This window comes from Thrips palmi, unplaced genomic scaffold (assembly GCF_012932325.1).
Source record: "Thrips palmi isolate BJ-2018 unplaced genomic scaffold, TpBJ-2018v1 HiC_scaffold_1, whole genome shotgun sequence".
NCBI classification, from domain to species: Eukaryota; Metazoa; Arthropoda; class Insecta; order Thysanoptera; family Thripidae; genus Thrips; species Thrips palmi.
Window position 1 is genome coordinate 4,563,740 of NW_023144620.1, and position 8,976 is coordinate 4,572,715.

Genomic DNA, 8,976 nt, shown 5'->3' on the forward strand with positions numbered 1-8,976 from the left:
GCAACATGCACGCCCCAGTCTCCTCGCATGTACCCTCATTTCGGCCTTGTGGTTGTTGTTTTCGTTGTTGTTCTTTTTTACTCTCCAGAGTTGGCAACGCTGTTGTTGGCGCTCCTGCTACCCGGCACCACATCTAATGGATTTTTAATGCACGGGCGGTATCTCTCCTTCGGCTCATCTCTCTCTCGTTCGGTATCTCGGTTGGCGGTGGTGGGTGGATGGCACCGCGAACAAGGAGCAGGGAGGACCCTCTCCCCTCACTCCCCCACCCCTCCTCCCTCCTCACCATGGGCTATCATCGTGTCAGCGTATCGAGTTCGGCCAAGTAATGATCTACGTGAAAAACGCGCGCACCAAAGTCTCAGTAGCGGTTTTGGGTCTCCAAAAGGAAGCCCTCGAGCCGGCTTGGCTGCCTACCTCCCCGGCGGCTGGGCGGGGCTCCCCCCGACCGCCGGACCGACTCACTGGCCAGCCAGCCTGCGTGCGTGCGCGTGGTCCTACACAGCAAGACGATCAATTCCTAACTGTCCTTTCGAATTTCCGCTGTTCAATTTTCTCAGGAAAAGGTTCTTAGTTTCGCGTAGCTGTAGGCTCGTGTAAATGGGCAGAACCCGAGTTGCGGGCTGAAAAAGTCACAGGCGGCTTGTAGTTCGGCGCAGCGAAGGAAGGCTATTTTGGCTGCAGCGGGAGCGGGAATGGCTCGGCGCGGCGTCGCGACGCCCAGCTACGCGCAGCGACGCGCGTGTCTGCACTCGACACTCGATGTCGCGCTTCGAGACGCGCTTCGAGACACGGCGACGCCCCCCTCCCTCCATCATCGCCACCCCGTCTGCGAGGGGCTGCCGTCGTAATGCATTCTGGCAACGACGAGAAGAAATCATCCGGTACAGTTCCGATTTACACCCATAATTTTTCTTGGTGCGACCGATTTGCTCACGGCCACCGGTACAGTAGTAGTCAGTCGAACCGCCCTCGGACCCACCCCTCGCACTATCTCTTTCCTCGTCCTTCTCTCCCTCTCTCTCTCTCTCTCTCTCTCTCTCTCTCTCTCTCTCTCTCTCTCTCTTTCTCCCTCGTTCCTTCCCGTTCCTTCCCTCGTTCCTTCCCTTCCCCGAGGTGCGTGAGTAGACCCTGACCGTCTCGAGACCCAGCCGGGATTGCGTTGCGTGCCCCCGCGTCGCCTCGCGTGCAACACTTTGGAGATGCGTGTGGCTGCGGCACTGCATGCGTCTGGCAGCATGGCAGCTCGGAGCAGGGAGGTCAATTTGGGCCGCGTACGTAGACAGGAGTGCAATTTCAGATTACCCGTCACACCTGAAGATGGGGTCTTTACCTCTGAATGAGCCAAACGCGCATGATGATATTTTGATTACTGTGCCTTGCTTCAAGTCACCAAGTGAGACCGAGTGGTCCGGGATCGGTTCCGGAACACCCCCTTCGCACCCCTTCTGTGACTCTTTGTTTGTCCTTATCATCCCCTTTCTCCGCCTCCCCCTTCTCGTTTCCGCCGAAAATTCCTTCGTTTTGAAACCACACTGGCGGTGGTTGTTTTCGTTTTGGTGGCTGCGGGGCGTCATGTCATAATGCAGGCAGCCGCTGCGGGGCTGCCAGGCTGCCGATACGTGAAATGGACGCAGTGACACGGAGCCGCGGAGCCACGCCGCCGGGCCTAACGACGCGGCCGCGCCCTGCACCTCCCCGATGCACCAGCCTCTCCCCCCCCCCTCCCCTTCGCGCTGGCTGCTGTGCTGTGCCGCCTCGGGGGAATGGGATTTCGTTCCACTCATATTGCTCAATATTGGTCCACCCCGGTGCAGGCAGGCCGGGCCCGGCCCGGTCGTCCAGTGGCTGGGGCCGTAAAAAAAGACTCTGCATGGCCCGGACCCCGGACGGCCCCAGAGAGCTGCAATTAAACACTGCGATGGCCGCCGCGCTGTGGGCCTCTAGCGCTGCAGTGTAGCGACGCGGTGCAATTGCGAGCAATTGGCGGCCCTCTGCGAGTCCAGGCTGCACGTCGGGATGCCCATCGGGATGCACATCGGGACGCACATCGGGACGCACATCGGGATGCACATCGGGACGCACATCGGGACGCACATCGGGATGCACATCGGGACGCACATCGGGACGCACATCGGGATGCACATCAGGATGCAGCGCAACGCGCGTGTCGCTCTCCGGGGCCGTGGCCGGAACACGGAACCGTCGGCCACTGGCTCCAAAAATTTTGAGCGCAGGTGGACATTATTCCGAAGGCCTTGGCTGTGTGGGGCCCTCGACTCCAGCCGAAGCAGCCAAGGCTGGCGCGTCGTGTCCAAGGCAGAGCAGCCTGCAGCCGCCGCAACCATGGCAGTGCACTGCAGGCGGAGAGGGGCCAGGCCGGCCAGGGCGGTGCAGCCTGCACTCCCTGCACTCCGTGCTGCAGGCGGGGCCCTCGGCGGGGCTCACGGCGGGTCTGGCGGCGTGCGAGGGAAGGGAGGGGCAGGAAGGAGACGGTGTACGAACGGGTACGGGTGCGACCTTGGGCCTCGGACACGCCGCCTCGGCACGCGGGGTCCAGGCAGTCCAGGCAGGCAGTCCAGCCAGGCAGTCCAGGCCCGCCTTGCCTTAGCCTGCAGGGGGCCGGGGGGCCCAAGGCGGGGAGCGGAGGGGCGCGGGGCCGAGACGTCGGCGCGAGGGCAAGGGGCGGGGTGGCAGGGCGGGCGGTTGGGGCGGGGGCAGTGGCCTGCAGGCTGCAACCATGCTGCAGCGCTGCCGCTGGACCGAGGAGACCGAGGAGACCGAGACCGGCACCGAGGCGTTGCTCGCGCTGCTGTGTTGTTGTGCCCTCGCCGTGCCTTCGCTTGCGCCTTGCAGTGCCGAGTGCCGCCGGCCCGCCGGCCCGCCAGCGCAAGCTGTGCAAGAAGACAGAAGACCGCGGGGGCCGTCTGTGGGCCGTCTGTGGGCCGTCTGTGGGCCGTCTGGTGGCGGAGGGCTGGCTGTGGGCCGCTGGGCCGGCAGATCGGCCGGCAGGGACGCCAGCCAGACAACAAAAGGGCAAACACGAGACACGCTCTGCTTATTCGGCCGAAGCGAAGCGAAGCGGCCGTTTTCCGATGCACGAATGCGCCAATGCGCCAAAGCGCCTCGATGCGCTCGCGAGCGCCACAGCGCGACATCGTGACAGCGTGACACACGGGGCCTTGTCACACTGTCACTGGAGCCGCGCGGACGCGACGTAGACGTGACCAGAGGTGACGCGGACGTGACCCAGACGTGACGCGGACGTGACGCGATGCTCGCTGGCACTAGTGGCCTGCTGGCCCCGCGGAGCGTGACGATCCAAACAAGAGGAGACGGAAGAAAGCGAGCGTCGCGGCGCGTCGCGGCGCGTCGCGGCGCCGAGGAAATGGAGGAAAACAGGAGCAAAAACAGAAGGAGCGACAGCCACAGTGCTATCCTGGAGGCGGGCTGGGCGCCTCGCCAGCGTGGGTAGGCAGCCCAACCGACGCCGGCGCGCTGCTTGCTGCTGCTGCTGCTTACGGCACACCCTGTACCCGTACCCGGTACCTGCGGCGTACAGGGTACCTGTCCGCAGCGAGATGGCCTGTAATCGCAGCCGCTGGAAGGGGTACGGGTACCTCGGGTACGTTGGGTACGTAGGGTACCTCGGGTACCTTCCGCCGCCCTGCGCAGCCCTGCAGCCACAGGCCGCCACAGGCCCTCAAGGACACCCCCTCCACTTGGGCCCTCTGCCGGCGACGGCGTGCAACGACGCTCGGCAGCGTCTCTTCGCTCCTCCAGCTCCAGGCCTCCAGGCCGTGCAGCGCGAAGCGCGCAGCCAGTCGGGCTCCGGCCGAAGGGCGCCCCGAAAGGGCTCGCCTCGCCAGACAGCGTCCGCGGCACCAGTGAGGGCACCAGCCAGTCTCCAGCACATTGGCCGCATGGGCGACACATCATTGAGGCCGCCACGGCCGCGCTCTGGGTGGATTCGGCAGCGATAGCCGCTTGACCTCTCTCTCCTCGCTGCCTCGCTGCACGTGTAGCCGGGGAGGCATCGGGCCGACATGGCGGGGCGCGGCAGGGCGCGGCAGGGTCAGGGACAGGACAGCCTGCAAGGGAAATGCAATTTCCACGGCCATGGGAAACACACAAACGCGCTGGCCCGTGCCGTGCCGTGCCATCCCAGCCGCTCGGCCCGCCTGGCCCATGGCCTGGCCCGCTCGCTGCCGTACGCAAATGAGGCCTCGATACGCGGACAAATGTCAGGGCCAGCCGGGCGAAAAAAGGAGCTGCCCAAAGCCAAACGGTGCTGGGATTATTATAACACCAATCGCACGCACGCGATTCGCGAACTGGGAGGCTGGAGCGGGCTGGAGCGGGCTGGAGCGGGCTGGAGGCTGGCGGCGAATCGGGCAACCTGCCCGGACTCCGGACTCCCCGGACTAGTCCGGCGACTGCTCAAGGACGTCGCCGCCGCCGGTCGCACCTAACCTCTCCGCCCGGTCCGGGGTCCGGCGGGGTCCGGCGGGGTCCGGCCGGCCCGGCTCGCCGTGTGCGAAATGCTGCATCCTCGTCGCTCTCGCGCGCCGCTCCGCGCGCCCGACAAGGACCGCGCGAAGCACGCGAAGCTGCCCAAGGCGGTGGTGGCCGCGGTGCCCCGCCGCACTGGTTGGCCGAGCCGGAGTGTCCGGTCGGTTGGCAGACCTGCTCCTATGGGGATTGCAGGGCCAGCCTGCCTGCCAATCGCCTGCAGTGGCGCCAACCTCCCCGATCCGACAGGCTGGCAGGCTGGCACGCTGGCAGACTCGCCGGCTTTGCCCGGCGTTGGCCCGGCATTCCTCCTGGCTGCTGGCGGCGCGCTGTTACCCTACGCGGTTACATCACCGGGGGCTTTTCGGCTTCGTCTTTGTCCCCTAGAAAGCATGACCCCGGCCACGGCCTGGCACTGCGGCACTGCGGGGCGGCGACCTCAACGCCTCGCCCCGCCGCCCCCGCGGAATGGGTTGCCTACCGCGCCGGGGAGACAAGCGGCAACCCTAGCCACACTAGCACTCCACGTCCGACTCGGCCCTAAGGTGTGGAGAAGGCCGCGGGAACAACAACTCACGCCGCCTAATGGAAGCATGAGCTCCTCGACGTGCTGCCGGCGAGGCTGCTGCAGCGAGCGGCAGCCGCACGGAGGCGTCGCTCCGCCCTGCTCCGCCCTGCTACGCGTGCTCGTTGCTAGGGGCCTTGGCGATCACGGCACCACGGCTGACTTGGATCGGCTCCGATCGGAGAGCTCGACGCTTGGGCCGAGTAGCCGAGTAGGGTCCGGGGCGGTCCGGGGCGGGACGGCGCGGCCAGGAGCACGCGGCGGAGGCGTGGCGAGATAGGCAGCCAGGCCACCGCCAGGCCACCGACGGGCCACAGGGGTGCCAACACGTTTGGAGCGGCCGATGCGCGCCGATAAGCCGCTAGCAGCGAAGCAGCCCGGGGCCGCCGCTAAACGGCTTGGCGTGGCCGGGGTGGCAGCCCTGCGGACCAAGCGGAGACCAGCACCAGTGTACTCCTCACGTGAATTTCGCAATGAGGTGACGTGTCTCCGACGGTCTCCGACGGTCTCCGACACCACGGCGCCTCAGCGCCACCTGTGCCGGTGTCCACCCAGTCCGACGTCAGCGTGAGGGAACCGGGCCAGCTCCCATTACCACTCCATAAATTCCCCATTCCACATATAAATACACACACACATGTGCATACACACAGAGAACACACACAGACAGCCCGGGGTGTTATTACTCGCATCCTCGTAATGACGTTGTTCTTATTTTCCCGTGTAACACACCAAATAAAATGACGATAAAAAGAAAGGAACAAGATAAGGTAATAAAGTGTCACAGCATCCCTATCGCGGCTCGCAGCGCGTGCCGCGCGGGCCGGCCGGTCCGTCCGGAGGGCCCCCGCCGCCCCCGCCGCCCCCGCGCCCCTGCGCCCCGCGGCCCGCAAGCCTCTTTTTATTTTGCTGGCACTTTGAGGCTCACATTGAATCATCGGCCACTCGGACACTCGGACCCGAGACGCTCGAGACGGCCGCGCCATGCCCCAGCGCTGCCGCCGACCGGCTGCAGCGAAAGCAATTGGCCGCGAGACGACGAAGAAAAGGAACCTTGCATTTGGAGTGCAGTGCAGCGACTGCATGCTGCACCCAGTTACCCAGACGAAAAAAAAATACAGATGCTCACCGCGCAGTGTACCAGGGCGTGCCAATTGTCCGCCGACCCAACCGATAGTAGCGGGTCGTGGGTTCAAACGCTGCCGGATCCGCGGGGGATGTTTTTATTTTCATTTAATCACCAATCCGGCTTTCCTTTGGTGAGTCCTGGGCAGGCAGGCAGGCAGGCAGCCCCATGGACACCCCGTGGCGTTATTGGTTTTCGGGACGGAGCGCCAGTCCCTATGCAACACACGTGTGTGTAGCAATGCATATTATGCAGTACCCGCAGTAAACTCTTTTTCTGTCTTTTGCCGCGCCGTTTTTCGCGTCCGTCCCGCTGACCCATCGGCTGGTCTATTTTTTTCTACTATTTTTTACTTTATTCCTGTTCTATTTTTATTTTTTTCACGTTCATCCGCCATTGTCCGCTCCGGCATGAAACGCGCGTCCGCCCATTATTGGCGCGCTCGTGCAGCTTTTATTTTTATTTTTTACTCCGCGCAGAATCGCCAAAAACGGCAAAAAGACCGGACAAAAGGTGGAAAAAACCGTTTTGCCCGGAGCCCGGCTGGGATGCAATAATGCATGTTCGCTCTAGGAGCTGGAACCAACGAGGCGCGATGCCTCTGTCGTGCCTCTGTTCGTCGGACAGCCTTAATACTTCGCTCCACTTTTAACACGATAAATTATAATGGGAAACCAACTTTGGTCCCAAAATCGTTGCGGTCAAAGGCGAAATCGTTGTGGTCAACGTCTTCCCGATACAGGGCATGAAAGAGTAGGGTCTTAAGAATACTAGGGCGTCGAGGGAGGCCTTTTACGGCAACTAGATTGGACACAGTGGCTGCCCAAAGTTAGCAAAATCAGCAAATTTCCGACATTCGACCACTTTTTGACCAACTTTGGTCCCAAAATCGTTGCGGTCAAAGGCGAAATCGTTGTGGTCAACGTCTTCCCGATACAGGGCATGGAAGAGTGGGGTCTTAAGAATACTAGGGCGTCGAGGGAGGCTTTTTACGGCAACTAGATTGGACACAGTGGCTGCCCAAAGTTAGCAAAATCAGCAAATTTCCGACATTCGACCACTTTTTGACCAACTTTGGTCCCAAAATCGTTGCGGTCAAAGGCGAAATCGTTGTGGTCATCGTCTTCCCGATACAGGGCATGAAAGAGTAGGGTCTTAAGAATACTAGGGCGTCGAGGGAGGCCTTTTACGGCAACTAGATTGGACACACAGTGGTCGCCCAAAGTTAGCAAAATCAGCAAATTTCCGACATTCGACCACTTTTTAACCAACTTTGTGACGTTACTGGTCCCAAACCCGAAGGCCCCGGCAGATTTTCCTGCCTGTCTGCCCTGGCCAGTCCGAGCCTGGCGTGTGTGTGCGTGCGTGTCGGCGTGTCTTCGTGCTCGCGACGCACCGCAGGATGCATCTGCTTTGGACCCGGACCCTGCCAAGCTGGCTGGCTACCTGTTGGGCCTCTTCTGGCGCACCTCGCATGTGTGTGTGCGTGGCCGTGTGTGTGAGCGAGCGTCGCGCCGCGCCGTGCCGTGCCGCCTCGCCTTTTCGGAGCGTCTCAGCAGCAGATTTATTGGACTCTGAGCATGAGGCGATAAAACCCCGATGTGGCGCGGCACGGCGTGCTACACTGCTGCAGCTCGGCGCAGGGCACTGCCAGGGCACTGCCAGGGCACTGCACTTGCGGGGCTCGTCGAGGAGCGCACGCTTATCACGGCCCAAGCCCCGCGGGGTCAGACGGACCATTCCGAACACTCTCGTGGCGCTGTCTCTCTCGCGCTCACGGGCCCTTCCCTCGGCGGGTGCAAAGATAGAGAGAACTTGTCCCGGTTCGGACTGCTGGCGGCGGCGCGCACGGCGCGGAGGGCCGCGGCAGGGAGCTGCGGGTCAAGGGAGACGAACGGAACGCCGGCCGGCCACTGTTGCTGGCGGGCGACGCCACGCCACGGTAAAGTCCACGCGCGTGTCAGGAGTCCGGACGTCTATGGAGCAGGCAGATCGCAGCATGAGGGACAAAGACACACGGAGCAAACCGGAGGGGTAGTTGTGCCCGGGTGTCGAACGACGAGTTCAAAGTTCAAGGTTCACATCCGCGCCCGGTCCTGTCCTGGTGACGATCGGGGTGGCGCCGACGGTAAACGAAATCCCTGAATGTTTAGAAGTGCCCATTTCTCGTTTCCGGAGGGACGGCGCGAACTTGGCGGGCGAACGCCGACTGACGGGCAAGACGCGCTCCAGGCTGGAGCCTCAAGCCCCGTCGTCGAAGTGTCACAAGACATGCATACAGCGTAGAATAGACTGTGTCTGAGAAAATGAAGCGCGGCCTCTGGGCAGCACAAGTAGCTGAGTAGCAGAGCGGGCGACGGCACCGCCGCGATTCTCCTCGATAAGCTGGATGCGTCTGGATGCATCGGCTGGGGGCCGCCCAGGGCCGCGCGAGCAAGACGCTCGGAGGCGTGGCGTGGCGTGGCGTGGTGCGGCGTGGCCTGGCGGCGCGGCGGTCGGCGACGGGCCCTTGACGCATCGCCGATGCCTCATCAGCCGCCGCCGGTCCCGGGTCTCGGGCTCCTCAGCCCGTCCGGAGGCAGAGTCCGCCTGCACCGCCTGCCTGGCCCTGGCAGACAGACGCATCAGTCACTTCGCCATCAGCCTCGCTGGCCTAACGGGGCTGACCCCATCACTTTATGACAATTATTACTTTTCACCCCCTCTCCCCCTCCCCTCAAAGGAGTGCCTGCCCGAGCGCCTGCAGCGGTGGCGGTAGGCAACCCGCCGACAC